Source organism: Bos indicus x Bos taurus, chromosome 1 (assembly GCF_003369695.1).
Source record: "Bos indicus x Bos taurus breed Angus x Brahman F1 hybrid chromosome 1, Bos_hybrid_MaternalHap_v2.0, whole genome shotgun sequence".
Classification (NCBI taxonomy): Eukaryota; Metazoa; Chordata; class Mammalia; order Artiodactyla; family Bovidae; genus Bos; species Bos indicus x Bos taurus.
The window spans coordinates 59,909,214-59,927,250 of record NC_040076.1 but is presented as its reverse complement, the minus strand read 5'-3'; positions in this window follow the sequence as shown (position 1 = coordinate 59,927,250).

The following is an 18,037-nucleotide window of genomic DNA, read 5'->3' as shown; positions in this document are numbered from 1 at the left end:
TGGGCAGCTTTTCCCTTCTCCAGGGGATCTTCCCAACCCAGGAGTCGAACCGGGGTCTCCTGCATTGCAGGCAGATTCTTTATCAACTGAGCTATGAGAGAACCCAATTTAAGTGATAATATATGTCAAAAACAGAGAAGAATCCAAGATTTTGCCCAACTTGCAAGGTAATTAATTAGCCTCCCATAGTTTTATGAATGCTAGCATAAATCTTATAGGTCAGAGACAAAGAAATTTACTACTCGCAGCTCAGCAGCTAGCATTAGATTTATGTTCGTACCACTTCCTTGTGTCCTCTAAGACCCCCAAAGTTGACACAGGTAGGCACAGATAACTGCTATGGAGTAAATACAGTTGTATTTGTCACAGCTGAGGAATCCTGAGGTTAGGAAGACCCAATCTTTTATAGTGGACTGCAAGCAAATCCACCCAATCTTTATCCTTGAGGAAGACATTGTCTTTATTAAACTGGACAGCAAACAAGCTTGCTCTCTCCTCTGGAGAAATTAATGCCACTATTTTCCAAGGTGGTTTGCCATATATACTCTTGAAGACACAGTTTAGAACCAAAAGTTGTCAGTGCTTCTGCTCACAAGTTGTGCAGAAAAATAAGGGATTCATGGTGAACTGTCTCCCAGTTGTATAATGGTACAGGTTAGTGTTCACTTGGGTATATAGAGAGGAGGGTGAGGAAAAGGAAGAGTAAATTGTCAAAAGTAGATACCAAAAATAAAGCTAACACAGAATAATGTATCCTAGATCTAATTAAGAGCAGAGCTGGAGAAAAGTAGAGAGAAAGGTGGACATATGCTTGAATCATGGAGAGAGAATAACTCAAAGGATTTGAGTGAGAATTAGAGAATCTAAGCAGCTTCTCAGGGAATCTAGAGGTCAATAGCAAGCATCTCCAGGTTTCAGTGCGAGCTTGAAAGAACCCGTTTCCTTCCAAAATGATGTTGCTAAGAAACAGTAACTAGAAGATATGGAAGTAAAATAGGGTAAAGATAAAAGAAAAGCCAACTTTAAGTAGCTATTACAAAGAAACATAATAAAGCTGCTTCATAGGTGGCTCAGTGGTAAAGAACCTGCCTGCCAGTGCAGGAGACACAGGAGATCTGGGTCCAATCCCTGGGTCAAGAAGATCCCCTGGAGGAGGGCATGGCAACTCACTCCAGTATGCTTGCCTGTAGAATTCCATGGACAGAGGAGCCTGGTGGGCTACAGTCCATAGGGTTGCAAAGAGTCAGACATGACTAAGCAACTGAGTACACATACTAAAGCTGCCACACTCTACCTGTAATGTGCTCAGTTCAGTCATTTCAGTCATTCAGTTGTGTCTGACTCTTTGTGACCCCATGGATTGCAGCATGCCAGGCTTCCCTGTCCATCACCAGCTCCCGGAGTTTACTCAAACTCAAGTCCATTGAGTCGGTAATGCTATCTAACCATCTCATCCTCTGTCACCCCCTTCTTCTTCCACCTTCAATCTTTCCCAGCATCAGGGTCTTTTCAAATGAGTCAGCTCTTCACATCAGGTGGCCAAAGAAAGTATTGGAATTTCAGCTTCAACATCAGTCTTTCCAACGAACATTCAGCACTGATTTCCTTTTGGATTGACTGGTTGGATCTCCCTGCAGCCCAAGGGACTCTCAAGAGTCTTCTCCAACACCACAGTTCAAAAGCATCAGCATTTCAGCACTCAGCTTTCTTTATAGTCCAACTCTCACATCCATACATGACGACTGGAAAAACCATAGCCTTGACTAGACAGACCTTTGTTGGCAAAGTAATGTCTCTGCTTTTTAATATGCTGTCTAGGCTGGTCACAACTTTCCTTCCAAGGAGTAAGCATCTTTTTATTTCATGGCTGTAGTCACCATCTGCAGTGATTTTGGAGCCCTGCCAAAATAAAGTCTGCCACTCTTTCCACTGTTTCTCTGTCTTTTTGCCATGAAGTGATGGGACTGGATGTCATGATCTTAGTTTTCTGAATGTTGAGCTTTAAGCCAGCTTTTTCACTCTCCTCTTTCACTGTAATGTGATGGCTTACAGTAAATAGGGTTGGTGGATGCTCACCTCTATCCCAGCTTTTTGGAGAAGTCTCAAGCTGGTTACTTTGAATTCTACCCCATATGAGGACCCAGGTTCCTGTCTATCTACATCGTTATAGCCCTCCTGTTTCAAAGGCCAATGAGTATCCTAGGGTATTGAAATGGGGAAGGATTTGTATATAACAGAATTACAAATAAATAACTAAAAAACATATAGGGGTTTAATTCAATACATTTTCCCTCTCATTCACAAAATCCATTCCTAGTGTTCCTAATCAGGGGGTATATTCATCAGCTTTGCAGCATTCACAGATGACCCCCAAATCTTAGTGGCTTTCAATAACAGAGCACACTATAATTGGTGGCTGCAGTTTGACTGTAAATTCTATGTCCCTGCTTGATTCCTTTTGGCTCTGTTCCATGTATTGTTTTATTCCTGGACCCAAGCTAAAGAAGAAATCGCTGAGTGGGATGGGCCATTTCATGGCAGGAGACATAAGCAAAAGAACTGGCAGGAGCTCACAATGCCTCAAGGGCTTCTGGAAGATGGTAACCCACACCAGGTGTGCTCATATTCCTTTACCTCAAATATATCAGACAGCTGAATTTAACATCAATAGGCAGCAGTTTTTACAGGAAGTGAATGTACTTGTAAATTATACTATAGTTTACGATGGGACATTTTCTTGGGAATATTTCTTTACTATCACTCAGGGATCTTTCCTCCATTTTGGGTTAGCACTATTGTCTAGGGTCTCTCTGAAATGGAGAGAAAAGTACTGTCAGGAAATCTGCTAGAAAGCAACAGTCAAAAGATGTATATATGGGGATGAAGGTTTCTAATCCAAAAGAAAGTTCAAAAAAAGACATCAAGGGAACAAAGTGGTGCAGGTCAAAGGCATGGCTTAGAAGTTCCTGACCGTGATCACGGTGTCCTGTGCTTTGGGTCACTCAGAGGAGTCTCAGGACTCCTGAGGACACTCAGAGTCTCCCTGAAAATCAGACAGGTTAGAGGCACCAACAGTTTGCTTTTCTATCCCTAGCAGTTCACTGGCTGTCCCAGGCAAAGATGAGTAGATTGATTCCCTTCCCTTTTGCCCTAGCCACCTTGTAGGGAACACATAGATGGAATGTTCCTGAAGCTGGGCATTCTGGTTTCCTTGGGCAACTATATCTGTTTCCTTCACTTTTAAATCATAAGTTGTTGTTGTTCAGTCTCTCAGTCATGTCCGACTCTCTGCGACTCCATGGACTGCAGCGTGCCAGGCTTCCTGTCCTTCACCAACTCCCAGAGCTTGCTCAAATTCATGTCCATTGAGTCAATGATGCCATCCAGCCATCTCGTCCTCTGTCATCCCTTCTTCCTCCTGCCTTCAATCTTTTCCAGCATAAGGGTCTTTTCTAAGGAGTCAGTTCTTTGCATCAGATGGCCAAAGTATTGGAGCTTCAGCTTCAGCATCAGTCCTTGCAATGAACATTCAATGTTGATTTCCTTTAGGATTGATTGGTTTATTTTCTTGGGCTCCAAAATCACTGCAGATGGCGACTGTGGCCATGAAATTAAAAGACACGTAATCATAAATAGGTCTGCTCTTAAATAAACTCTTATCTTTATATTTACTACAAGGCCCAAGTGCCTAGGGGGAAGTAGAACAGTAAGGAAATGCAGTGAGTCAGGAGAGCATCTTTATTAAAGAAAGAATTTCTTTTTTATCCTTGGGGAGAAGGAAAGGGCAACCCACTCCAGTGTTCTTGCCTGGAGAATCCCAGGGACGGGGGAGCCTGGTGGGCTGCCGTCTATGGGGTTGCACAGAGTTGGACACGACTGAAGCGACTTAGTAGCAGCAGCAGAAGCAACAGGCAAATGAGACCGAGTGACAGACAGAATGCAAGGTTGCTCTTGCCCTTGCCTGAGTACTGCATCCTGATTCATCCCTCAGGTAAATAAGAGGGCTGTATATCTAGATTAAAATTCACATATGCAACAGGACCTTGAGGAAATACTTTGCTCACCAGGGTCCCTGTTTTATGTGTCTCCCAGTCCCTATCCAAATCCCAATCTTCTATGATTACACTCCAGATATAGAGATTATTTTTCTATTTGCTTAATAACCTCACTTCAACATCTCAGCTTTAAATTGAGAAACCAACGCTGTTTAAATTCTAGTTAAACCCCACAGCTTTCAGGAACCGTGGGGACCTGGCACTTTAGTTGAAATTACACGTGTGCATCAGTGAAAAGAAGAGTGCCAGGATGACTAAAAGATTTGCTCATCACGTCCCCTCAATTCTTTAAAGCTTTGATCCAAAGAATTGCTCTGTTGATTTCTTGGCTATTTAGATTTCATTACTATTCTAGCCACAAGTGAATTTTTGACATTCTGAATGAGCAGTTTGCTTGCATGCCCAAAACAGGAGGGGAGACGTCAAGGAAGTGCTCCTGAGAGTGACAGAGGACATGAGAGGACATGGTTTGTGAGACCATTTGGGTTGTTTTTGTGAAAGACTTGGAAGCTGTAGCTGTATCTCTCCTACAAAGGATAAACTCCCCAATCTCAGTGGCTTTATCAAATGACATATGGCTGTGGGGAGTTGGGGGGGTGTGCATTCTCTTTGGTTGGCCAATTCGTGAGTAGATCATATACACACACAGGCCCTATCTGTTTTGGGGGCACTTCCCTCCTCTAGAGACTCAGGTTACTCTCTGCTCAGGCTGTGAATGAGGAAAGAGATAGTAGTGGATGATGAGCCCGGCCTGGCCGATGGTATCAATCACTTCTGCCCGTATTTCACTAGCCTGAACTTACCACATGGCTCCATTTAACTAGAGGCGGGGGAAGGGTTGGAGTAGGAAATGGCAACACACTCCAGTATTCTTGCCTGGGAAATGGGCTACAGTCCAGAAGGTAGCAAAGAGTCAGACATGACTGAACGACTGAGACCAGGGAAACGATGGATAATGTAATCTAGTTAAATGCTGAGTCAGAAAGAACAGCACAGGAATTTAATGAATAACCAGTCAATTTTTGCAACAGGCTATTTCTGAAATTGAGAATGTAGTCCTCCTCACTTTGTATCCTCGGTGTTCACAAATTATTGCTGAACACGTTCTCTCTGGCTTTCTGGGTGATGCTGTTGCTTCAGAAGTCTCTGCAACGCTTAGGAACCCTGCCAGCCAGCCTCCCTCCCACTCAGCTACCCCGACCCCCACCCTCTGCTCTGTATGGTGAAGATACTGCTGGTGAGAGAGAAGTTCTGTTTACGATTGGGGGGGGGGTGCGTATAAAACACTTATAAAATATTGCTCAGGGCACTGAATTTATAATTTTACCACAATCCCCTTTTCCAGCTTCCTCTACATCCACAGTATCTAGAGATAATTTCTTCCTGTTTTCTTAGGCTACAGACTGAGTTTATTTTAAACACTAGTGCCCACCCTCAGGGTTTCCTGACACTCATCCTATGGGCAGGACTCCATGCCAACTTGAGGATATGAGACAGGTTTAAAAATAGCATTTCTGTCCCCACCCATAACTTTCAGAGAATAGGTGTAGAGATATTCTTGTGTGAGATTAAAATTGGTACCTATCCCCTGGCCCCAGCTTCCCCTTCATTTTTAATTGCTTCCTTCCTCCTACTATTTTCCACACTATCTGAATTGTATCAGCCCCAGGCATATGGGAAAGTGGGTTCTACCGGATGGCTATTGTCAGTCAGGAAATAGCTACCATCAAACACTGTTTGCTAATGATCATATTTGACGTGATAAAATGGATGTGAATATTAAGTTTGAACCAACTCAGCACCATCTCAGATTTAAAAAAAAAAAACAAAAAACAGGCATGAGGACTGACAGCTTTGCATACACCATTTTCTATTTTCTATAATTCTGACATATTCACATTTCACTAAATAAGAGTGAACACCACCACCCACCCACTCACCAGGCGTTCACTTTATATATAGCTGTAGATATTCAATGCAAAACAAAGCAAAGAAGGATTCATGTGACAGCATTTGTGACGGGATTTTGAAGAGAGCTGGGACTAAGATTTTTATATTTAATTACCAGTCCAGGTTGTGGTTCTACAAAATGCTGTTGGTTAAGGCACTACATATCCTTGTGCTTCAGTTGCTTGTTTATTATTCATTCATTCATTCAATATTTTTGTGTATGCCCTGAACATCTGGGACTATGCTAGTCCTATGAACACAGAGTAGAATGAGTAGAACAATATTCTTGCATAAGGAGATATACATATGCAACTGTTGCTGTTGTTCAGTCACACAGTCATGTCTAACTCTTTGTAGCCCCTTGGACTGCAGCATGCTGGGCTTCCCTGTTCTTCACCATCTCCCGAAGCTTGCTCAAACTCATGTTCTTTGAGCCAGTGAAGCCAGTTACATTTGCAATAGTAACTGCTATATCTGGAGAAAGGGGAGCATGAGAAAGGCTTCATAAGTCTGAATGGTTCTTTAAAGATGAAGCATTATCCAGACAGAACTCTATCTTACATACCTTTGTGTTGAGTGTTTGCTATGGGCTGGGCACTGTTTGGGGGACTGCAAATGTGATAAGACCTATGGGTGTAGAGACTGGTAGGATTTAGAGTTTAGAAGACCTTATTTACTGTGCATGGGTTTGAACTTCACATCTGAAGACTTTGTGAGTAGAGAGTCATAGGATCAGTTTCTCAGAATGGCTTTCTTACTCACCATCGTTGTGGGAAACAAAAGGATTGCACAGATTCAAAGGTTATGCCACTATTTGGCAACTCTTTTATTTATTCACTCTCAAATCCTTAACTTCATACAATGAACTATTTCTGGATCTTTTTCAAATGGTCAGGGTCATTCAGTTCTGTTTGCGTTCTCACCCTGAACACATTCCACATTTCAATCACGGTGAGAGAAAACATTACTCTTGGCTTAAAGTTCCTTTCTCAATTTCTTTCCACTCCTTGGATATTGGAAAGTCCCTGAAATCAAAGTTCTTGAAGCTTAGCTTGATGAGTCTAGGAGATACAACTCCTAGAAAAGAGTAAATTATCACAGAGGGTGCCCTCGATTCTCTGTAGGCATCTAAACACAGAGTGTGAACAAGAAGTGTCATGCTTCTGAGAGTGTGGGCCTAGCATTCTAAACTGGTTAGTTTGAGTTAATAGTGAGGCTCCCTACTGGCTTTCAAGTTCTGGCTACAACTCACTGACTCCAACCACTGACCACCCACAACTCATTTCAAGAAATTCTGGCCCAACAGGCCTGAGTATGATTATCCTTCAAGATAAATTTGTTTTTTTTTCATGGAGCAGTTTGAATACAATGAGCTCTTGTGACGCGTCAAGAAAGCCCAGTTGCTCTCTCTGTCCAGTCTTCTCCACTCAGAGGCCCCAGCAGTTCTGGGAGAAATTTAAACTCAAAAGACAGCCTAGCCTGGACTTCTTCTGAAATTTTCCAGGAAGGGCTCAAGCTCTGCCCCTATTCCCCCTTCATCCCCTGAGATAATGGGCTTAGAGTACCTACCTTCCTTATTACCATCCCCCTGTGGGTGTTCTGGACCATGTCAGTGAGAAAGAGTTGAGCGAGTTCCCTCTCAGCGGGATACTGGGATCCACTTGCCTCAGCAGCTGTCTGGTAGCCTGTAGCCAAGTACACTAGCCGCTGACACCCAGGAAGTCCAGACAGCTATGTTCAAGGGGTTCAGCTACTGCTGTTTTCCTCTACATCAGCTCCTGAGGATGGGTGAATAGGGCAACTCTTTTTGCGGGAAGTAGCCACACTTCCTGGAGAAGGCAATGGCAACCCACTCCAGTACTCTTGTCTGGTAAATCCCATGGATGGAGGAGCCTGGTAGGCTGCAGTCCATGGGGTCGCTAGGAGTCGGACATGACTGAGCGACTTCACTTTCACTTTTCACTTTCATACATTGGAGAAGGAAATGGCAACCCACTCCAGTGTTCTTGCCTGGAGAATCCCAGGGACAGGGGAGCCTGGTGGGCTGCCGTCTATGGGGTCACACAGGGTCAGACACAACTGAAGCGACTTAGCAGCAGCAGCAGCCACACTTTCTTTGCCCCTACCTACCACGCCACACACCAACCAATATTTATAACTTTGGGGAGGGTGTTCAGTTTTTAGCAGGCTGAGTTTGAAATGTAAAGTTCACTGAGAACTTTACACAATTCTCTGACAGAACTTTACACAGAGTGCGCATCAGTCTCAGGTGGACCTAATAAACACTTCCTGTGTCTAAGGCTCCCTTAGCTAGTGCTCTCTGAACCAGACCTCCAGCATCACAGTACTTGCAGCACCCATTTTATTAACTTCACAGGCATTCAGGAGAGTAACTCGCCCAGCTCTCCTGCTCTCATCCTGCTCACCACTGCTTAGGCATTAAGAACAAAGATTGAAGGATTAATCAGTTTGGAGATACTGATAATGTCAACACAGAGGGGTGGGAGGGAGCCTCTGTGACATTATTCCATGTGCCTTCAGCATTTGGGGGGCTCATGTTCCTGGTATTCTTGAAGCATCATAGTGGTATTCCCTCGTTAAAGTTTACATAATTTTCTCACTAGCTCTAGAAAAGCACTTCCCCCAAACCTCAATTTTCAATAACTATTTTTTTCAGAAACAAGGGGAAAACTTCTCTTAAGAGTAATGGAGGGGATTATTTGTAATTGCAAATAGGACTTTTATCTCTGACTATATTTACAATGCTGACCAGAGCTCTCCCCTTAGAAATGGGGTCATACTCTTTTTTTTAAGAAAGCTGAATCAAAGACAGATGAATTTGTGAATCATATTTCATGATGCTCTTGGGGAAATGAATTAGAATCAACAGACTGGAGCACCTTATACAGATTGCATCAGAATCAAAGTGAGAAAAATGCTTAGGGCCATTGCACGTGTGCTCTGATGGCTGATATAATTTAAGCTGAGACCAGACACACATGTTAACACTGTCACAAAGGGTATCTGCTTGTGTTTGTCCCTTACTGACTCAGTTCAGACTGTTTGACAGCCACTCCCAAAATAAAGCTTCCTGCAACTTCCCTGACTGATGTTCAGGGACTGCTCTGGGAGTTTTGACTCCAAAGAAAAGTTCTTGGTACACATGAAGAGATATTCCACTCTTTTTTTTTTTTTTTTTACATCTTTTTTTTTTTCTTCCAATTTTATTTTATTTTTAAACTTTACATAATTGTATTAGTTTTGCCAAATATCAAAATGAATCCGCCACAGGTATACATGCGCTCCCCATCCCGAACCCTCCTCCCTCCTCCCTCCCCATACCATCCCTCTGGGCCGTCCCAGTGCACCAGCCCCAAGCATCCAGCATCATGCATCGAACCTGGACTGGAGAGGGTGGGAAGATTTGGGAGAATGGCAATGAAACATATAAGATATTCCACTCTTTGACAGCCAGAACACCAAAGGGTTCAGGTCTTAGTTGTGGGCAACCTGAGTCCCTCTAACAGAAAGAAAAATATTATCTAGAGAGAATTCTAACTCAGTAAAGTTTCTGGAAGCTTCCATGGTGCCTTTCATAGCAACCCAGCAACCTCAAGACCCTTTTATCTCTTTGTACCAACATTCATTCTCTTTCTCAACAAATGATTATTCAACACTCACTATTTGGCAGACATCATTCTAGGCCAGTATTTCTCAAACTTTAGCTTGCATCAGAATTGCCTGGAGAGCTTTTTAAAACACATATTAGCAGCATCCCATGGCCAGAATTTCAAATTCAGTAGGTCTGGGGTAGAAGTCAAGAATCTGTGCTTCTGACAAGTTCCCAGGTGATAATTATGCTTCTGGTCCAGGAACCATACCTTGAGAACCTCTGTTCTACTCATTCATAAAGCAAAAAAAAAAGCAAACTATATGGCAAAAAGATCTGTATTATCCTGAAAATTATACTATTTTCTGTCAAAAGAGCAACCACAATGACCCATTAAAGCTGAAATTGAATAGTTCAAACTACTAGTATGAAGAAAGTTGGCTTCTCTTTCCACAATACAAGATGGACTATGTCTTCAGAAAACATAACTGCTTGATCTCTGTTCCCTGGGAGATGAAATAGTCTTACTCTCTCTCATAGAATGGGTCAAATCACTGTTTATAATGGTATAGATAATAAGACAAAACAAGTTTAATCTCCATTTTAAAACATGTAGACATTCATTTCCTTCTACATAAGTTTTGGGAAAAAATCTCTTACAAAGATATAATGGAAGAAGCAAGTTAAAAGACAATTAAAGTAAAGTTGGCCAATAAAAGATCAAATTCTGAGTTAATACAATAGTAGTGCAGGTAAACAATAGGAAGGAGGGAAGACAAGAGAGGTTATAGAAATAGCAGCACCTGGGCTTAAAAACTCATCTAGAGTGTGAAATGAAAATGAGAGTGATATCAAGAGTGAGTCTTAGATTTCACTGTTGGAAGTCATTTACTAAATTGTCATTCACTAATACCTAAAATCAGTAAAACTTGAAGGAAAACAAGATTAAGGAAAAGTCAATGAGATCAATTTTAGAGGTTCCTTAGGCCATTCAGATGAGAAAGTTCTATTAGACAGCTGTGTCTAATAAAGTTGAGATCAGGGGTGTATTTTAGTCAGTCACTTCAGTTGCTCAGTCCCGTCCGACACTTTGCGACCCCATGGACTGCAGCACACCAGACAACCCTGTCTATCACCAACTCCTGGAGTTTACTCAAACTCATGTTCATTGAGTCCATGATGCCATCCAACCATCTCATCCTCTGTCGTCCCCTTCTCCTCCCACCTTCAATCTTTCCCAGCATCAGAGTCTTTTCCAAGAAGTTAGTTCTTCCCATTAGGTAGTGGAAGTATTGGAGTTTCAGCTTTAATATCAGTCCTTCCAAAGAATATTTAGGACTGATTTCCTTTAGGATGGAATGGTTAGACCTCCTTGCTGTCCAAGGGACTCTTAAGGGTCTTCTCCAACACCACAGTTCACAAGCATCAATTCTTCGGCACTCAGCTTTCTTTATAGTCTAATTCTCACATCCATACATGATTACTGGAAAAACCGTAGCCTTGACTAGACGAACCTTTGTTGGCAAAGTAATGTCTATGCTTTTTAATATGCTGTCTAGGTGGGTCACAACTTTTCTTCCAAGGAGCAAGCGTCTTTTAATTTCATGGCCGCAGTCACCATCTGCAGTGATTTTGGAGCCCAGAAAAATAAAGTCTACCACTATTTCCACTGTTTCCCATCTATTTGCCATGAAGTGATGGGACCGGATGCCATGATCTTAGCTTTCTGAATGTTGAGCTTTAAGCCAACTTTTTCACTCTTCTCTTTCACTTTCATCAAGAGGCTCTTTAGTTCTTCACTTTCTGCCACTTTCTGTGTTATCTGCATATCTGAGGTTATTGATATCTCTCCCATCAATCTTGATTCCAACTTGTGCTTCATACAGCCTGGCATTTCTAATGATGTACTCTGCATATAAATTAAATAAACAGGGTGACATATACAGCCTTGATGTACTCCTTATCCTATGCTTCCTGACTTGCATACAGATTTTTTGAGAGGCAGGTCAGGTGGTCTGGTATTCCCATCTCTTTCAGAATTTTCCACAGTTTGTGGTGATCCACACAGTCAAAGGCTTTGGCAAAGTCAATAAAGCAGAAATAGATGCTTTTCTGGAACTCTCTTGCTTTTTCAATGATCCAGCAGATGTTGGCAATTTGATCTCTGGTTCCTCTGCCTTTTCTAAATCCAGCTGGAACATCAGGAAGTTCACAGTTCACGTATTATTGAAGCCTGGCTTGGAGAATTCTGAGCATTACTTTAATAGCATGTGAAGTGAAGTCGCTCAGTTGTGTCTGACTCCTTGTGACCCCATGGACTGTAGCCTACAAGGTTCCTCTGTCCATGGAATTTTCCAGGCAAGAGTACTGGAGTGGGTTGCCATTTCCTTCTCCAGCATGTGAGATGAGTGCAATTGTGTGATAGTTTGAGCATTCTTTGGCATTGCCTTTCTTTGGGATTGGAATGAAAACTGACCTTTTCCAGTCCTGTGGCCACTGCTGAGATTTCCAAATTTGCTGCCATCTTGAATGCAGCACTTTCACAGCATCATCTTTTAGGATTGGAAATAGCTCAACTGGAATTTCATCACCTCCACTAGCTTTGTTCATAGTGATGCTTCTTAAGGCCAACTTGACTTCATATTCCAGGATGTCTGGCTCTAAGTGAGTGATCATTGCATCATGATTATCTGGGTCATGAAGATCTTTTTTGTATAGTTCTTCTGTATATTCTTGTCACCTCTTCTTAATATCTTCTGCTACTGTTAGGTCCATACCATTTCTGTCCTTTATTGAGCCCATTTTTGTATGAAATATTCCCCTCGGCATCTCTAATTTTCTTGAAGAGATCTCTAGTCTTTCCCATTCTATTGTTTTCCTCTATTTCTTTGTACTGATCACTAAGGAAGGCTTTCTTATCTCTCCTTGCTATTCTTTGGAACTCTGCATTTAAATGGGTATATCTTTCCTTTTCTCCTTTGCTTTTTGCTTCTTTTCTTTACACGGCTATTTGTAAGGCCTCCTCAGACAGCCATTATGCTTTTTTACATTTCTTTTTCTTGGGGATGGTCTTCCTCCCTGTCTCCTGTACAATTTCAAGAACCTCTACCCATAGTTCATCAGGCACTCTGTCTATCAGATCTAGTCCCTTAAATTTATTTCTCACTTCCACTGTATAATCATAAGGGATTTGATTTAGGTCATACCTAAATGGTCTAGTGGCTTTCCCTACTTTCTGGTTCCAAATAGGGAAAGAAGTACGTCAAGGCTGTATATTGTCACCCTGTTTATTTAACTTACATGCAGAGTACATCATGAGAAACGCTGAGCTGGATGAAGCACAAGCTGGATCAAGATTGCCAGGAGAAATATTAATAGCCTCAGATATGCAGATGACACCACCCTTATGGCAGTAAGCGAAGAGGAACAGAAGAGCCTCGTGATGAAAGTGAAATAGGAAAGTGAAAAAGTTGGCTTAAAGCTTAACATTCAGAAAACTAAGATCATGGCATCCAGTCTCATCACTTCATGGCAAATAGATGGGAAACAGTGGAGACATTGACAGACTTTATTTTGGGTGGCTCCAAAAATCACTGCAGATGGTGACTGCAGCCATGAAATTAAAAGATGCTTGCTCCTTGGAAGAAAATTTATGACCAATGTAGACAGAATTTTAAAAAGTAGAGACATTACTCTACCAACAAAGGTCCATCCAGTCAAACCTATGGTTTTTCGGGTAGTCATATATGGTTGTGAGAGTTGGACTATAAAGAAAGCTGAGTACCAAAGAATTGATGCTTTTGAACTGTGGTGTTGGAGAAGACTCTTGAGAGTCCCTTGGACTGCACGGAGATTAAAACAGTCCATCCTAAAGGAAATCAGTCCTGAATATTCATTGGAAGGACTGATGCTGAACCTGAAACTCCAATACTTTTGCCACCTGATGGGAAGAACTGACTCATTGAAAAAGACTCTGATGCTGAGAAAGACTAAAGTTCAGAGGAGAAGGAATCGACAGAGGTTGAGGTTGTTGGATGGCATCACCAGCTCAATGAGCATGAGTCTGGATAAACTCCATCAGTTGGTGATGGACAGGGCTGCCTGGTGTGCTGCAGTCCATGGGGTCACAAAGAGTCGAACACGACTGAGAGAATGAACTGAGGATGAGACTGAAAGGATCTAACACAGGAAAGAAGGTAAGTGTACAACATTCTTTTGAGTAATTTGTCTATGAAGTGATAGACAAAGAAATTGTGGTTTTTAGAGAGAATGATTTTTTCATGAGAGGTTTAAATATATGTTAAGAATCTAAATGAAGGACATGAAAAAGTTGAAACACATGAGAATGACAGAGAGAGAGACAGAGAGTGAGAGAAATGGAGAGAAGTAATGAGAATGATCAAGAACATTGATGTTTGAATTCCCTTTGAGCAGGAGGTATATATAACTCTTCCTTTAGACTCAAAAGAAAGGAGGTAAGGCTACGCACATCAGTTGATCCATTTGTAGGAAGGTGAGAAAGCCTGCAATTGACAGCCTATAACCTTTCATGCAATAGGAGAAAGAGTTGTTTTCTGATATAGAAAAGAGACCCAATAAACAGTTTATGGAGGGAGAAGTTTGGAGGGAGAAATTTCTCACTGTGTGAGAAATAGAAGAATCAATGCATGAGAAAAATCAGGTGGTATGGAGAACTTAATATCATTCCAGACTATGAATTTGTAATGACACCATTTTTCTCAGTAGCAGTAAATAGTCCAAGTGAGGAGCAGAAAAGGAAAATTAAAAAAATGACTCGATGGTGGTTTGCTTCTTCAGAATGTCAACAGGGCTACAAAATCAAGGACAGTGGCAAAGAACACTGGAAAAGATTATCAAGGGAGAATAAGAATTAAACAGTATTTTAGGAACCAAAGGAGATTTTCCTTTTAGAAGGACTAGGTGATGGACCATGGAGTCTAGTACACAGACTCCTGGAGGTAAGCAAAGCTACCTCCAGAATGATGGACTGTGCAAAAATCAGAGTTCAGAATGTTGGAGAGTGAGAAACTAAAAAAGAGGAGGAGAAAAAATGCTCAGTAGCTGGTGTATTTGGAGAAGGCAATGGCACCCCACTCCAGTACTCTTGCCTGGAAAATCCCATGGACAGAGGAGCCTGGTGGGCTGCAGTCCATGGGGTCGCTAAGAGTCGGACATGACTGAGAGACTTCACTTGCACTTTTCACTTTTCATGCATTGGAGAAGGAAATGGCAACCCACTCCAGTATTCTTGCCTGGAGAATCCCAGGGACAGGGGATCCTGGTGGGCTGCTGTCTATGGGGTCGCACAGAGTCGGACACGACTGAAGCGACTTAGCAGCAGTAGCAATAGCAGTAGCTGGTGTATTTACATTTATGTAACACTGTGACCTAAACATTGTTTAATATTAATTTATTGAATCCATATGGGCTTCCTGGGTAGCTTAAATGGTGAAGAATCTGCCTGCAATGTGAAAGACCTGGGTTCAATCCCTGGGTTGGGAAAGATTCCTAGAGAAGGACATTGCAACCCCCTTCAATATTCTTGCCTAGAGAATTCCATGGATAGAGGAGCCTGATGGGCTACAGTCCATGGAGTTGCAGAGTCAGACATGACTGAGCAACTAACACTTTCACGAATTCATATAATAACCTTAAGAACCATTATCACGGTTATGGCCCCCCGTATACAGATGAGGAAATCTGAGTCACAGAGAAATTTACTTTCCTGTGATCATACAGATACTAAGCAGTAGAGCTGGAATTTAAAGCTAGGCAATTTGTCTACAGAAGCTGTGCTGGTAATCAATATTTTGTGTTGCCTCCCCTTTGACATTTTAGATTTCAGAGTTACTCTGGGCCAATAGCTTTCAATCTTGGTTGCACCTTAGATTCACTGACCATATCAAAATCTCTGAAAGTGGGATCCAGGGATTTGTGTTTTTATAAAGCTTCTCAGGTGATTGCAATGTGCAGACTAGGGTGAGAACCACTGATCTAGACCTAAATGAAGAAGCAGCAGAAGTTAATATGATCATGCTGTGCTGTGCCATGTGCTTAGTCGCTCAATCATATCTGACTCTTTGCAACCCCATGGACTGCAGCCTGCCAGGCTCTTCTGTCCATGGGATCCTGCAGACAAGAATACAGGAGTGGGTTGCCATTCCCTCCTCCATGGGATCTTTCCAACCCAGAGATCAAACCCAGGTCTCCTGCATTACAGGTGGATTCTTTACCATCTGAGCCACCAGGGAAGTCCAAATATGATCATATTGAGAGCCAAAGTGGAGGAAACCAGAGTCAAAATGCTAACAAGAAAATGCTGCACCCAGGTAGGATATAGAAGAATTCAGAGTCTCTATGGACAACGAGATGGTATAGAGATTAAGAATGAGAAGAAAGACAAAAATTCAGATAATAATCTCTAGAGAATAGTGATGAACCTTAATGTCTAATTTCCAACTCACATCCTTGAGTATAGTAGCACTTATCTTCAGACTCAAAACAACATTAGAAAATTGAATGATCTTCCTGGGAAAAGCCAGGCTTTAATGCGAGTGCCACACCCCAGAGTAAAGCTCTCTTCAGTTTGGTACTGGAGTATGTGGGGAGGGGCACACATACCTGTCTGCTTCTTCCACTAGTGCACCTAAAATGAAGCATACCAATCAAAAAACTCACACAACTGCCTACAACACAAATGCCCTTAGAGGTGGAAGTGAAAATTTCTCAGTTGCCTCTGACTCTTTGCAACCCCATTGGCTATACAGTCCATGGAATTGTCCAGGCAAGAATACTGGAGTGAGTAGCCTTTCCCTTCTCCAGGGGATCTTCCTAACCCAGAAATCAAACCCAGGTCTCCCACAGGCAGATTCTTCACCAGCTGAGCCACCAGGGAAGCCCTTAGAGGTAATAAGCTTAAATAGCTGTGTAAGAAAACCATGCCAGCTGATCTAACTCTTGAATGTTAGCAACCAACTGCAGACGATCAGATCATTTGTTTCCTTTCAACTAGGATGTTAATTGTAGAACATGTTATTTTATGTATCACAGAAAAAGCACTGCCAATTAAATTGTGGCATTTCTCTGATTTTAAGACGCACCCTGATTTCAGAGCAATTTTCATTTGAGTTGATTCTAATAAAGTGGATGAACCTAAAGCCTATTACACAAAGTGAAGTAAGTCAGAGAAAAACAAATATCATATATTAACGCATATATATGGAATCTAGAAAGAGGTACTGATGAACATATCTACAGGGCAGCAATGGAAATGCAGACACAGAGAACAGACTTTTAGACACAGTTGGGGAGGAAAAGGTGGGATGATTTGAGAGTAGCATTGAAACATACACATTAGTAAGTGTTAGTTGCTCACTCGTGCCCGACTCTTTGTGACCCCATGGACTGCAGCCCACCAGGCTCCTGTGTCCATGAGATTTTCCAGGCAAGAATACTGGAGTGGGTTGCCATTTCCTTCTCCAGGGGATCTTCCCAACCCAGGATTGAATCTGGGTTTCCTGTGCTGCAGGCAGATTCTTTACCGACTGAGCTACAATGGAAGCCCAACATACACATTACCATCTGTAAAATAGTCACTAGGAATTTATTGTATGACACAGGAAACCCAAAGCCAGTGTTCTGTGACCACCTAGAGGGGTGCGATGAGAAGGGAGGTGGAAGGGAGGTTTAAGAAGGAGGGGACATATGTATACCTATGGCTGATTCATGTTGATGTATAGTAGAAACCATCACAATATTGTAATAACCCTCCACTTAAAAATAAAATAAAATTAAAAAATAATAAAGTATTTAGAACCAAAAAAGTCTTAAATAAAAGATTAAGTGTCTTAAATTGACTTCATTCAGAATTTAGGAAAAATAGTGGCACAAAAATGAAGGAAAATAAACTAAACCATTGACCTCAAAAGAAAGAATAATTCAAAACTTGAAAGTATTTTATTACATATGCTCAGAAAGGTTTAAGAAAATATTGACTCCAAAAAGTAAAAATAGGATACTAAATCAAAATAAAGAAATCTGAGTGTAAGAAAGAGGTTTTAGAAATTTAGAATGTGATTAACCAAATTTTTTTTAATTGGGAAAGATGCCATAATACAGTCGAAGAAATTTCCCACAGTATAAATCAACATAGAAAAGGATTCAGAATTTAATAGAAAAGCCTAAGGTTAGAAAAGTATTGCATGATATCTAACACGTACCTAATGCCTGTCCTACAAAAAAAGAACAGAGAAAATGAAAGAGAGCAGTAAGATTTTAAAAGATGGAGTATGTGGTTTAGAGCTAAAGTAATACCCAAGTTTTCAGATCCAGGGTGGATAGAATGCCAAGCAGGATGAATGAAAAATTAAAATTTCAAAGACAGAGGGGAAAAAAATCCCCA